Here is a 14774-nt window from a genome sequence, read left to right on the forward strand (position 1 = left end):
TAGAACTTCATCATAAATGTTTAGAACCTCACCACAAATGCTTGAAGGCCACCAATCAAAGCCTGTTCTCCCTAACTTCTTAAATTTCTCCCCAAATCCTGATCAGAGAGACAGATCTGAGGGCACAAGTCCCAGTCTCCCTGCAGATGTCTCACAGAATAAAGCTGATTTCTCTACCAAAAGCTGATGCCATAATTAATTGGCTTATTTATGGACATCAGGTAGGAGAACCCCATTTTTGTGCAGTAACATTATCAATGTGCCTGCTAATTTCTTTGCTCATTATTGATTCTTGCCTTCTAATCCTTCCTCTTGAGTTTAATCTTCTTCTTTCTGCAAGGGTATGTGAGAGAAATTCTCTTTGTCTTGGTTTGAAAATGTCTTTATTTTATCCACACCTTTGAATGCTAGTTTAACTGGATATACAGATATTTTTCCCCATCATTTTGAAGATATTCCATCATCCTCTGGCATCTACTCTTTGGTTTTTTTGATTTTTGTTAATACTTTTTTTTTTGGTGAGGAGATTGGCCCTGAGCTAACATCTGTTGCCAATCTTCCTTTTTTTTTTGTTCCTCCCCAAAGCCCCAGCACATAGTTGTATATCCTAGTTGTAACTCATTCTAGTTCTTCCGTGTGGGATGCCAGCACAGCATGGCTTGATGAGTGGTGTGTAGGTCCATACCCAGGATCCGAACCGGTGAACGCTGGGCTGCCAAAGCAGAGTGTGCTAACTTAACCACTCGGCCATGGGGCTGACCCCTACTCTTTGTGATAAAAAGACAGCTTTGTCTATATATTGTTTCTTTGTAGGTAATGTGACTTTCAGGTCCATCCCTAACGTTTATAGAACCCAGGGCAAAATTAGAAATGGAGGCCCACATACCATATGTCTAAATATTTACAAGTTGAAAATCAAGCTGTTGATTAACAATCAAAATGTTAAATAAAATATGTTTTATCTTCCTATCTTGACAAATATAGCTTAAAAATAGCTTTTTAATGACCCAGATAGCCAAGCCTCAAATTTATGATTCTTGGAATCCTTGGAATCCACATTGGAATTTGGCAGGATAGGGAGAGATTACCATCCCAGTCCCTCCCCATAGCTCATCCCTTGTTTTCCAATCCTGGCTTCATCTCCCACTGCAAGGGGCTTCCTTGCATGCCTGTGGACACTCCACTTCCAAGCCCTCTGACAGTCACTCCCTGGACACCTATGACCCTAAAGATGTGCAGTCTGTCCTTGGGAGGATGGACATGGGGAAGAGGCCCATGCAGGTCCTGGAGGTGGGCTGGGAATTCCAGGGTCTTGGGCACATGACACATGGTTTGGAGGGAGGGGCAAACTTTGGGTGGGCATGTTTCTTGATACTGCAATAATCTCCTTAATGGTTTCCTCCCATCCAGTCTGTTCTCCACACTATCAGAGAGAATGTTTTTAAATGCAAATCACAACATTTTACTCTCTTGCTTAAAAACCCTTTAAAGGCTTCCCATTGCATTTGAAATAAAATCCCTTAAAAGGACTACAAAGCTCTGGGTGGTACTTCAACATGCTAAGCTCTTTGGGAAGCCCCTTTATCCAAGCTGTTTCCTCTTTCTGAAACACACTTTTCTACTTGCTCTTCACATGACTGTCTTCTACCTATTGTCTAGTTCACCTCCTATTATAATGTCACCTCCTCTCCAAATGCACCTTCCCTGTTATTTGCTATCACTGCATCTGGTTCATTTCCTTTGGAGTACAAATCACAAATTTATTTGACTTGTTTGTTTTCTTCTCCTCCAAACTGTAATCTACTCTAGAGGGACTGTCACAGATAAAATTTCCTGAGACGTGGACTCTGAGATGGAAATTAGCACATAGGAAGTTTATTAGAGAGTCCTGCAATCAACAACTGTGGAACAAAAGAAAATAGGATTGGGTGTCAATTAGTCAGTGGACACTGGCTGCCCAGAGGGGACCTGACTGAGCAAAGCAGCTCTCTTCAGCTGAAGCAATTTCTAAGAGGGCTGACAGGTGTGGTCTGGAAAGGGCAGCATAGCTTCCGGGATGGTCCAGACCTTGTGCCATTCAGATCCACTTTCTTCATATGAGTTCTGAGAGTAGCTCCTTCAGTACATTGGTGGACCTCTTTCCTGGGGGAAACTTATAAAAGGAAGATTAGTAAGATGAACTACAACCTCTCTGCTCCTACAGCTGGTCTTGAGACTGCAACTTATATTCATCCTCTCCCTTGTCTCTTGTCCATTCCAGATTTTCCTCACTGTTGATTAGCACCTCTGAAGGTTTAAGTGTTTTACCAAGTGGAGTGACTCAGACACTCAAAACTGATGAGTTCCAGTTACTGTTTACCATGCTCCTCTCAGGCTGCACCTGCTGTGCTTATCCATTTGCCATCAAAATTGCACAAGACAGTACTGAAAGTTGTAAAACAGCAGTTCCACCGCCTCTTGATAGGAGTCAATTACCCCCGCCAGGATCTGACAAATAAAAATGGCAAGCAATAGGATATATTAGAGAATATGAGGAAGCCATTTGGTATAAACCTAATTCGGCCTGACCTTCTCTTTCCAAAAGGGCCTGACTGAGGCCGTTGAGCATGCATTGTATATCTGCTTTAGAGATTCCCTATGGCAAGAGCAAAAGACCCTTGAGGTAAAGGTGCAACTTCCCTCCCCCTCCCAACGTTGGCGTCTCCTTAAGGATTAAGCATCTTTCCTTAGGCTAGAAACTGATTGCTGCGCTCACCTGTGACCACCCAGCTCCAGACAATAGACTTGCCTCCTGCTACGCCCACCAAGATAGCAGACCCACTACCTGCTGTGTCCATCAAGTGCTGTGCTGACAGGGCAATCTTGTAACTATTGTGCAAGGGACATTTCAATCGTATGTAAAGCACCCTCTTTGGGGGTATATAACCACTTTGTGCACCCCACTTCTTTGGTGCCCTTTCTTCCTTTGGGAAGAAAGGCCCCGGGCCATGGTCCTCGGATTTTAGTTCAGAATAAACTCACCCAAATTTTCATTTACAGATTGGTTATGGATTATTTTCGTCGACAGATCTTTCTCTTGCCTGCTGGTCCTTAGCATGAGGAACCTGTAGAGGAGGAAGACATTTCCTCTATCCAAAGTGGGTTCGTCCAGCCAGAGAACAAATTAAATTCACATGAGACAGAATGGCAAGAGAAAATTAAACAAAGCTTTATGAGGACCATGGCCTGGGGCCCTTCTTCCCAAAGGAAGAAAGGGCACTGAAGAAGTGGGGTGCACAGAGTAGTTATATACCCCCAAACAGGATATTTCACATATGATTGAAATGTCCCTCCCACAATAGTCACAAGATTGCCCTGTCAGCACAGCGCTTGATGGATACAGCAGATAGTGGTCTGCTATCTCGGAGGGCATAGCAGGAGGCAAGTCTATTGTCTGGAGCTGGGTGGTCACAGGTGAGCACAGCAATCAGTTCCTAGCCTAAGGAAAGATGCTTAATCCTTAAAGAAATGCCAACGTTGGGAGGGGGAGGGAAATCAGTTACAGGAGGTTACCAGACAAGCACAATAAAATGTAGATTTAAGTCCTTGCCTTTGGCACTAAGAGTTTCTAGAGAGAAAGTTATCTCCTTTCTCCTTCCTGGTACAGAGAGGGAGGCACAGATGTTTTACAGATAGATTTACCTTACAAATGTAAATGTCTCCTAACAAAGGGCAAGCAAGTTCCACTCCTTGGAGCCTCCTTCCCTGTCCCAGTTTATCAAAAGCAGTCAGCCTCAAATAATCCTCATGCCAAAGAGACATACCTGGGGGTGGCCGATTCCAGTCCCCACAGACCCAAAGTGCCTGGGTGGTGGTGTAGCTTAAAGTCCAATGAAGATTCTTGCTGTGTTCCCTGGTAGAAATGTTCCCCTTTAGGAAACCAAGACCTTTAAACCTGTGGTTACAGTTTGAGGATGAAAAGCACAAATTCACAAGTGAGTCACTGGGATGGATAGTAAATAGGGACGCTCCTGCTTCCACACCTTAGAGCCCACTCCCAGGCATTCTCCCACTGGGGATATACAGCACCATATAATGGTGATTGATGGAGCATTACTGCATCCTGGAGGGTAGCCCTTTATCCTCACAAGGTATCATCTCCAAGCGGACACTTCTGTCAAGCTTTTAATAGGCTGTTCATTGCTTATTAGGCCAATAGCTTCTGGGTGATATGCCATGTGATAGGTCTAATGGATTCCATGTCATGTGCCCACTGCTATATCTCCTTTGCATAATGTTGATGAGGATTTTTAGGCTGGTTACTTTTAAAAGTGCAGATGAGAAGCAGGCTCCGAGGAGCAGAGTTTGCTTGCCCTTTGTTGGGAGACGTTTATATTTGTAAGGGAAACCTCCATCTGTAAAGATGCCTCCCTCTCTGTGCCAGGAAGAAGGGAGATGACCTTATCTCTAGAAACTCTTAATGGGGAAGGCAAGGACTTAAGTTGGTTACTGTCTGGCAACCTCATGTAACTGATTTAGGGTGGTGGCTTCTGGCCTTTACTTAATCTGATTTGATTCTTGTCTAAAAGTTGTGGGACCACCCAATGGCCAGATCCCACCTGCACTGATACCATTTTAACTCTTTTACACGTTCTTTCCTGTGTCTTGTAAAGAGATGGCTCACATACCTATGCCTTAAATTTAGCCTTACTCTCCACCATGTTTGCAGCAGCAGCGGGGGCAGCAGCAGCAGCTCCTCCTGCCCGTGGGCCCTGTCCCCACGCAGCAGCCTGACTGCCCATGGGTCCTGTCCCCATGCTATTCCACACTATTCTCTACATAAAAGAGCACTACTGCCAGATCTTGAGAGTCCAAGAAATATTTCTTTCGACTCCTCGGCTCACGGACCCCACATCAATGTAAGTGCCTTGGTTGGATGCAGTGAGGTATGGGATGGCATGTGGGTGGACAAAATACAATATAAGCCCTTGGATAGTCATGTTGGCTGAGACTCTGCAGGCAGGAAAGGAAATAGACACACATTTTTGTGTTTCTATTCATGTTAAAATAAATGACTGGCCCATCTAGGGCGGAAGGAGACCTGTATGGTTACCTTTCCACCAAGTTGCTGTTTGGTATCTTCAAGGCATAGTGTGGTGTTGGGTCTTAGCAATGGTTTCTGTTGCTGGCAAGTTGATCATTTAGCCATGGCAGTACAGTCATGTGTTGCTTAATGATGGAGATACATTCTGAGGAATGTGTCGTTAGACAATTTTGTCATTGTGTGGACATTATAGAGCGCACGTACACAAACCTGGATGGTATAGCCTCCTACACACCTGGGCTATATGGTATAGCCTTTTGCTCCTAGGCTGCAAACCTGTACAGCATGTTACTGTACTAAATACTGTAAGCAACTGTAACACAATAATTAAGTTTTTGTGTATCTAAACACAGAAAAGGTACAGTAAAAATATGGCATAAAAGATAAAAACCTGTATAGGGCCCTTACCTTGACTGGAGCTTGCAGGACTGGAAGTTGCTCCAGGTGAGTCCATGAGTGAACGTGAAGGCTAGGACATTACTGTACGCTAGTGTAGACTTTATAAACACTGTACACTTAGGCTATACTACATTTATAAAAAATATTTTTCTTTCTTCAATAATAAATTAAACTTAGCTTGTCACTTTTTTCCTTTATAAACTTTTAAAGTTTTTTAAACTTTTTGACTCTTTTGTAATAACACTTAGCTTAAAACACAAACATATTGAATAGCTGTACAAAAATGTTTTCTTTATTTACATCCTTATTCTATAAGCTTTTTTCCATTTTTAACACTTTTTATGTTTTTACTTTTTAAACTTTTTTGTTAAAAATGAAGACATAAACACACACATTAGCCTAGGTCTACACAGGGGTCAGGATGATCAATATCACTGGCTTCCACCTCCACATCTTCTCCCACTGGAAGGTCTTCAGGGACAGTAACACTCATGGAGCTGTCATCACCTGTGCTAACAATGCCTTCTTCTCCTGAAGAACCTGCCTGAGGCTCTTCTTGAGAAGGTGTCATTCTTTTCAGAAATGTGTCCATGGTGGTTTGCTTGGTTTGTTTCTTTTATTCATTATAGATTTGCTTGTAAGCAGGTAATGCACCGTGAACGTTCCTCTCTACGAATGAAAACCTTTCAGTGTTGGGGTCTATGTTTTCACACATTTTAAGGAGCTTGTTGAGGTCTGCAAAAGCTCCTGCTAAACCCCGTCACTGTGGGTTCTTCTCTTTCTTCTCCTGTAGTTTCCTTTTCTCTTGCCTCTTCTTCAGCTACGCACTCCTGTTCCAGTTCCAACACTTCCTCATTAGTCAGTTCCTCAGGAGCCACCTCTAGGAGCTCCTCGGTGTCATCCTCATCCACACTCAGGGTAAAGTTGTCTGCCGTCTCAACCACAGCCTTGTTGATTTTTACAACCTCCTCATCCTTGGCAAATCTTTTGAAGTCATGAATGAACCTCTTAAGTAACTTCTTTCAGATGCCATTCATACACTCCTTGGTGACATAACCCCACGCACAAGCAAGGTTCTTGATGCAGTCATAGATGTTGTAATCCTTCCAGAATTGCCTCAGTGTCTTCTCAGTTCTCCCTCAGTTGCAGCAATAGTCTGGACAAAGGTCCTCTTCAGGTAGCAGGCCTTAAAAGCTGTTATAACTCTTTGATCCATTGGTTGGATCAAAGAAGTAGTGTTTGGAGGAAGAAACACCATTTTGATATTGGGATGAGGAACACCAACAAAAGGAGGTTGCCTGGGAGCTTTATCAAAATAAGCGAAATCTTGAAAGGTGTGTTATTCTCCATTTCTCTGGCATAGCAATTCAGGAGGCAGCTTGGAAGAGGAACAGGGTCATCCGTGACTTCTTATTTCTCCTGTAGTCAATGGCAGTGAGTGCTTATTGTTATTTGTAAAGGCCTTGAGGTTCTCACTGTGCCAGATCACAAAGGGTTTCAGTTTGTAGCCTGCAACATTGCCCCCAAGAAGACTGTTATCCTGTCCTTGTTTGTTTATTTAATGCATTTGCATGGTGAGCAAAGGGAATTCATCTGGCTCTTGGTGTGAGGGAAAAAAGGAATGAGAATAAAAATTCTTTTCCAATTCTCCATTATCACTTCTCTCAATCCTTTCCCCCTCTGTTTTATGCCACGTTTATTTATCCCAACTGTCAGAGCAGAAATTCTCCCCAAAGTAGTTTGACCAATAATGATCGAGATTGTAAAACTTATTGTGACTGATTATGTTTGCCTGTTTGGTTAAGTTAACTGAAAATCAAGGTGATTTCTCCCTCTAGATAGATTCTATATTTTATTACATTTGCAAATCCTAAAACAGTTATGTCAGCCTCAATTACCAAAAATAACCATATGGCTTTTGAGACTGTCAGAACAGATTTCCCAACTGTGTATTGCAGAAACAGGTAAACAATCTTACATAGTGACCTAGCTCTTCCCTATTTAGCCATTACACGAGTTGGTGGTTCTCTGGCTTATTTTGCTCAATCTTGACCAACCCCAAGAGGAAGGAAGGAGCAGGGAAGAAAAGCTGGAGATAATCCAGCTGCTCCCAGCTGTTTCCATTCTCTCAGAAGAAATAACATTCATGTCTTGGAGGAAATAAATGAAATTCCTTTTAATTGTGCTCGCCCAATATCAAGGACTTTCCAGTGGCCTATGAAAAATAAGTGTCTGCCTAAGGGACCTCCAGACGTTCTTGGCAAAGAAAATTGTGTAAGAGGTGGATTCAATCAGGAGTTAGAGAAAATTGTGTAAGAGGTACAAACAATCAGGCATTAGATGGTCCAACTGAAGGAAGTTGGGCTGGATTGGCTGACCCACATCTGCCCAAACGGACACTCACAGATGACGGGCACAGTGGAGGAAAAGGGAACAAAAGACGATGTTCTGATTTTCCACTTACTGAGAGATTGATTTTTGAAAGGAAATTCTGAAGCTCCCAAGAGTGATCAGAATCGTTCTCCTATGTCCTTCTCCACCTTACATTAACTGTACTTTATGAGATTCTTGACAGATCCTTTTTACCAGCTTAGTCGAGTATTAGCACTAAGAGGAGTAGTCCGCCCCACTACTCCCCCCACTGGAGGTAGAGCCTGGTTTCTTCCTTAAAGCACTACTTGTAAATTGAGTTCTTTTGCCCTGTAGAAAAAGTTTAGAGTGCTCTAAAATAATCTTGTTTGGAACAAGTAATTTTGCTATTTTTAGGTAACATTTATAGAGAACTTTCGGAGCCGAAAAAAAAAAGTGAAAAATCACCTAGTACTAGTTCGGGCCAATTTTAGGTGAAGAGCCGATGATTTGTCTGATGGAAAGTTACTCAAATCCAATAAATAATACTAGTACTATTAGATATGCCATTCTTTGAAGTACATGGATGTTAACCTAATTAGGTTTCCTTTGTCCCAGAGGTAAATGAGGTCACCAAGTCCAGCCATACCGGGTTACTTGCTTTTCCTAAATAAATAACACTGTTTCACGCCTCTCTACCTCTGAACATACTGCTCGATCTTCTGGAAGGTATTTCCCTCCCTCCTTCATCTAACTACTGCTTGTCCTCCAAATTCACCTTCCCAGGAATTTTTTCCCTGATCCCCTATCTAATTCGTGGTCCCTCATTTGTGTTCGCTTAGCATTCTGTATCAGGAAACTTTTCACCCTGTACTGGAAGAAAGAACCAGAATATACACTCCTTGAGATCAGCAACCATGTCTTATCCAACTTTTTATCCTCCAAGATGCTCCAAGTATGGCATCTGGCACCTGATAAGCAGTGAGTGCTCAGGAAATATTTAATGACTCAAACACACATGTTTACATTAGTTCTTTTGATCAGGTTGTGGCCTAAAAGAACTGACTTCAGTTCCCTTGACCAAAGTAGGCCCCTTTCAGTAAAATCACCGATCTGCTACAACCTTGGTCAAGCCACTTCACTCAGTGGATACCGAGGGTCTACCACATGGACCCCCATTCAGCAGCTACTGAGGGCACTGTGCTAAGCCCAAAAGTCCTGATTGAGAATTTATAATCTAGAGAGGAAGACCGCAATAGGCAATTTACCTCTTACAGGAAACGTACAGTACATTCCTGGGCAATATGAGACTTAGGTATCAGATTATGTACAGTGTCTTGGAAACCAAAGAAGTTATAGCTGACACTGTCCTAATGAACTTGAGTTGCTAAAGCTGTTCAATCAGGGAGAAGGAGCCACAGAAGAAAAATAAGTGTAGGTGGTATCTGACCTTGATTTTGAGAGATGAGTAGGAGACTGATGTGTACTTTGGGGGTTGTTAAAGAAAATCAGAGTTGGACAGTAAAGCAGTAAAAATTTTATTCGCAACTATTACGACAGGGGAATTGAGCCCAATTCTATACCGAGGTCTATTTTTCTCTATTGCAATAGCTCCTGAATAAAATCTGTTTTTACTGTTTTAGCTACTGTCCATCTTGGGTTTTCTTTATGGGAGAATAGCACAGTGATTCAGGGCATTTCAGACAGAGGCAAAAGAATGAACAAACGCAAAGAGGAGTAAAACAACTTAGGGAAAAAGTAAGTAATGTAAAGAAAGCTGAGTACTGGGGGAAAACAGGAATTCTCTGTAGCCAGAGTCTAGAGTAGCGTTGAAGCAGTGCCAGAAGATATGGAAAAGACAGCTTCTTCCAGTACATCAGCTGAGCTGTTTGGTGACACCTAGAAAAGGAAATGTTTTCCTGTTTACTCACCGGAACTCAAATGGGAAAAGTAAGTTTGAACAAGATTGTTTGGAAAATTATGCCACTAAGTTTGGACTTGTCCTGTGGAGCCAACTGGGCGTTTTCAGACAGTTGTACAGTATTTGATAAAGATGACTGTGATCTCAACAGATGATAGGCTGGATCGGCATGAGGCATCCCCTTTCCCGGCCTCAGTTACTCATTTATAAAAAGTGTTGAGTCATTTGCCTTCTTGGTCCCTTCTAACCTAGACAGCCCGCTTCCAAGGTGCCTCTGCCTACCTTCCACCACCTGGGCGCGGTTCCTCAGCCCCCTCCTTCCTTCTGGTCTTGGTGCAGCTGCCGCCTTCCCCATCCCCTGGCCTTACTTAGGCGCTTTTCGACCAGTAGGTGGGTAGAGGGGCTACGTCTCTGGAGTTAAACGAGTCTCTCCTCCGAGGCCCTCTGTCCCCGGCAAAGACCCCTGGGTAGTGCCTAGAATGCGCAGGGCGCGCGACGGATCAGGTAGAGGAGTTTCCAGGCGCTTTTCAGCCCTGGATCCCTTGGGGGTGGGGAGGGCTGGTCCGCTGGCCCAGGAGGACGGCAGGAGCGCGTCCCTGGTTCCCTGAGAGACAAACCCTGCGAGCGCCACCAGCCACCAAGCTCCTCCGCGACTCTCTGCAGAACCTGGGGGCTGAACTCGGACGGCCAATCGGCTTCTAGCGAAGTCCCGGCCAGCAGCCGAGGCGCGAGCGGCAGGTCCCTGGGCGGGGCCGGGTGCACGGCCTCCCCGAGCGCCGGCCCGCGCGCAGCGTCGGCGTCACGTGGGGCGGCCCGGGCCACGTGACCTGGCGGCCCCGGGCCGTGGCGCCCCGCCTCCCGCGCCTCCTGCTCCGCGAGCGTCTCCCGCTCAACCCGCTTGCTAGTGGCTCTGCGGCCCGCAGGGCTTCCGACGCCCGCGGCGCTCCCGGCGGCAGGTCCCGGCTGGACGGCGCGCGGCAGCGGCTGGCCTCCCAGGTAGCCAGGGGGGCGCGAGGCCGAGCCCGCGGAGGCCGCTCCCGCACCTGCCCTTCTCCTCGGCCCGGCGCCCCGTTACTCCTGCTCCGTCCTCCCTCCTCCCTCCCTCCGTCCCTCTCCCCGGCCCGCGGGGCGCGGCGTCCTGGCGGGTGATCGGGCCGCGGGCCAGGCTCCATTGGTACTTCAGCTTGCGTTTCCTCCCAGAGGAGGAGGTAAAGGGTGGGGAGAGGCTAGGGAAACTTTTCCTGCTCCTTCTCTTTTTTGAGCTGCATGGACGCAGTTTTGCTAATAGCTGAAGTCAGTCCCTGCTTTAGGTGCTGTTTTGCTGAGAGACCTCCCCTCCGACGCTCCCCACCTTCATTCGGCTCTCTCCCAAATCTTAGCATCTCCTCCTTCTCCTCCGGAGGGTGGTGGTGTCACAAACCATATTCTTCAGTTTCCCTTTCCTCCACAACACGGAATCCCCAAGGGGTATTCGCTTAGTAGGGACCTTTATCCAGGAGCACGGTGAACTGAGTGAAATGACATTTCTCTTGTCCTGACTTGGATAACCTACCTGCTGTATTTTATTTAAGATGACCATCGAGGCACGCTCTGTTTTCGTAAGTGGCTTTTTGTTTATATCTGTTTGCCTGTGAGACATTCGGAAGTCATCTGCTGCAGAACTCTTTCCAGCTGGGGATTACAGTTTTATAAAGCAATGTTATAATCGTAAAAAAAAAAAAATCAGATTCAAAGTCTTATTTGTCTTTGACCTATTATTTTTGGGGGAGGATTATAGCCCTTGGAGGCAAAAACTGAGTTTCTGAAACGTGTGCGTTGTGGACTAGTAACATCAAAACATCCAAGGTATATAAAGCTGAAAGGAATGGCAGCGTGTAGTCTGTTTTAAGCTTGAGAAAATTTCCATTTGAAATGAGCACTGGTTGAATTTCACCTTTTTGAACTGCTTTCAGGGTTGAGTATGTAACTGTATATTTAGATTGTCTTAATACGTATAGCAGTTAATCTGTGAGATCGCTGTCTTTTAATCCCTCCTGTTAATACCAGTCTGTTTATTAATACTTCTAGGTAGGTCCTTTTTCTTCTACTGGCTAGTCTGTTTCTCTTGAAGAGGAAGGACCTTAATCTTTAAAGGGATTTCTTCTACAGTGATTTTTATGTGTGCGCTTCAAATGATCAAGTTCAGGGAACTTCAGAAAACAAATAGCCATTAAAAACCGAAGCTATCAAGTTTGCAACTTAAAAATTCCTTTAAATTTTTTAAATTAAAGAGTGAGTATATGTGCCAGCAAAGGCTTGGCTCCATCTTAATAATCAACAGCTCAAGCTGGGAGGTCTGAGACAGTGTCCTCCTTTATCTGAAAGTCACAGTGGGGAAGATGAAACTGTGAAGGGAAGTCAAAGACCTTATTATACTATTCCTTCTGTGTGTACTACGTTAAACACTAAGTTATGTATGGGAAACAAAGTTTGGGCCCTCAAGGAGTCCAGCCAGGACATTAGGACACATTTTTAAATATTCTGTGGTTTAAAAAAAAAAAACTAAACATGTTACATATTGTGTAAATGTTGAGGAATGTACAGGAGGTGTATGATAAATGTTGGCTGAGTTTAACCAGAATAGACTTCCTAGAGGAGGTCAGTTAGCCAAATAATTATCTACATCAGTTATGTATTTGACCCACAATATGGACTTAATTTAAAAAATTTTTCCAAATCCACTAGGTCCACAATATAGACTTATTTTTTTAAATTTTGCAAGAATGAAAGAATTTAGAAAATACAGAAGCATGAAGACGAATGTACATCACCTGTAATTATGCCATCTAAAGGTTACAACAGTTGATACATTACACTGGTGTATAAGTACTTTATGCTACAAGTTTACTGGTTCCTGTGTTCAGATAGATTTCAGATTGTAGGAGAGAGTGTGATATCCATATCTTCTTCATTCCTGAGTCTAGGAGAGCCAAAGTTTGAGTATTGGAGAATTTAGCCACATCTGATTCTTCAGTTTAGATAGAGTTGGATAGCAAGAGTTCCAGTAGCTGGGGTTACCTCTATATTTTTTAGTATTAGATACACTTTAAAAAATGAGCTTATATGTGTGCATACATAATCAATTGTAAGGTGTGAAATGACTTCAGGAGATGATGAATCCCATCTAGGTGAGACTATACTCAGACCGTTCCTGAAGGATGGTGTCTGTCCTTCCCACAACCCCAGAAAAGAAGATTCCGTGGCTTTTCTGAGGTTAGCATTCCACTGAGGCAAAAGAATATCTTGGCTGAGATATTCTTTTTGATGCGTAAGAAAAAGTTCTAATTTTGGAGATAAAGTCTGTCCCCTCTCTAGTGCTTCAGTGCTGAGCTCAAGTGGTATAGTGGAAACATCCAGTAATACTGTTTACAGCTATGGTCGAGTGTTTCCAAAGACTGCTGCCAGCAATTCCTCCCATCCCTGTCCTTGGCTGCCATTCCTCCCATCAAGTGATGGAGTCTGTTTCTGCTGCATAGGCTAGGCTTTTCACTTACTTTGACTAATAGAATGTGGCGCAAGTGATGTTGTGCCCAGTTCTGGGCATAGTCCTTAAGAGCGTGGCAGCTTTAGCTTTCATTCTCTTGGAAGCCAATCAACATGTGTACAAGCTTGGGCCCGACCAGATGGAGAAAGAGAAACCACCTGGAGTGGCCCAGGTGTGTGAGTGAGGCTTGTTTCAGCCCTAGTCAAGGTCCCAGTGCCTGTGACCTCATAAGTAGCTCCAGCTGAGTGCAGTCAAAATATGGAATTGAGAGAATAGATTGTTATTGCTTGAAGTTACTGAGTTTTAGGGTGCTGTGTTACCCAGCAAAAGATAACTGAAAGAGCAACATAGCGCCTTGTGCCATAAAACCCTAGGTATAAATCTCATTCACAGATATCAGTCCCAAGATGTGATCCCTGAGCACAGAATTGTAGTCAACATATACAGTAGCATGTGTTAATGATAAATCTTTAATTAAATCTTTACTGCAGGGGCCGGCCCGGTGGCGCAGCGGTTAAGTTTGCACATTCCGCTTGTGGCAGCCCGGGGTTTGCTGGTTCGGATCCCGGGTGCGGACATGGCAACGCTTGGCACGCCATGCTGTGGTAGGCATCCCACGTATAAAGTAGAGGAAGATGGGCACGGATGTTAGCTCAGGGCCAGGCTTCCTCAGCAAAAAGAGGAGGACTGGAAGTAGTTAGCTGAGGGCTAATCTTCCTCAAAAAAAACAAAACAAAAAAAACCCAAAATAAATCTTTACTGCATATTACGTAGAGATGTATTTATTGAGTTAGTTAAACCAAAGGCTGTAGCTATATCTCATACCCTACAAGGTAACTGATTAAGTCAAAAATCATTTTCTTTTGTGTACTTGGTTATTATTTGTATATATGATTGTTATGATCAATCTTAAGTTAACACGTAGTGATATGATTATCTGAAATGTTTTAAAGAAATTAGGAGTGGCCCTGTGGCCGAGTGGTTGAGTTTGCCTGCTCTCGTTCGGTGGTCCAGGGTTTCGCTGGTTTGAATCCTGGGTGCAGACGTGGCACTGCTCGTAAAGCCCTGCTGAGGCGGCGTCCAGCATGCCACAACTGGAAGGACCCACAGCTAAAAAACACACAACTATGTACCGGGGGGCTTTGGGAAGAAAAAGGGAAAATAAAATATTTAAAAAAAAATCTATTATTGGGACAGTGGGTATGTGTTATTTCTTGCAGTTTGTCATTTGATGAAGTTAGCACTGTGATTGTAAGTCCTTGCAGTACGGATATAAGATCTGCTGCAGTGAACGCGTGTATGAGAGGTGCTTTGTTCTCAAGGGTCAAGGAGAGTGAATCTTACGTAAACTGTTATTTCTAATGTGTATGTTACAGGACTTTAAACAAACAAAATGATGGATTTTTCAGTAGCACCTCTGTCATTTCTTTTAAAGGAGAAAGTCCTCTGAGCAACTTTCCATTCCAATTCTGTTAGGTCAGTTTTAAAAAAACCTCTTT

General features: G+C 43.9%; 1 protein-coding gene and 1 long non-coding RNA gene across 17 annotated transcripts in view; one reads left to right on the forward strand and one right to left on the reverse strand.

Moving 5' to 3' along the window:
* Nucleotides 1-1846: 1846 nt before the first annotated feature.
* On the reverse strand, nt 1847-10541 carry LOC139076339 (uncharacterized). 3 transcript variants are annotated; one of them, XR_011527833.1, is made up of 4 exons: nt 10035-10541; nt 5492-7081; nt 3804-3934; nt 1847-2487 (listed from the first exon to the last, which is right to left on the reverse strand). It is a non-coding gene; the product is annotated as an uncharacterized lncRNA (long non-coding RNA). The 3 variants fall into 3 exon arrangements; XR_011527832.1 differs by lacking the exon at nt 5492-7081 and adding an exon at nt 3022-3104 and having other exon boundaries at nt 10035-10498; XR_011527831.1 differs by lacking the exon at nt 5492-7081 and having other exon boundaries at nt 10035-10514.
* Nucleotides 10513-14774, forward strand: part of RCBTB1 (RCC1 and BTB domain containing protein 1) — a 50374-nt gene continuing 46112 nt past the window's right edge. For 4 of the 14 annotated variants that reach the window (XR_011527827.1, XR_011527830.1, XM_008538803.2 and 1 more), the window contains exon 1: nt 10513-10748. The gene's annotated coding sequence lies outside the window, so the exon portion shown is untranslated. Of the gene's footprint in view, nt 10749-11323; nt 11351-13766; nt 13881-14774 lie in introns of those variants that run through there. The other 10 variants (XM_070578181.1, XM_070578187.1, XR_011527829.1 and 7 more) reach the window with 8 other exon arrangements.

Source organism: Equus przewalskii, chromosome 16, assembly GCF_037783145.1.
Source record: "Equus przewalskii isolate Varuska chromosome 16, EquPr2, whole genome shotgun sequence".
Classification (NCBI taxonomy): domain Eukaryota; kingdom Metazoa; phylum Chordata; class Mammalia; order Perissodactyla; family Equidae; genus Equus; species Equus przewalskii.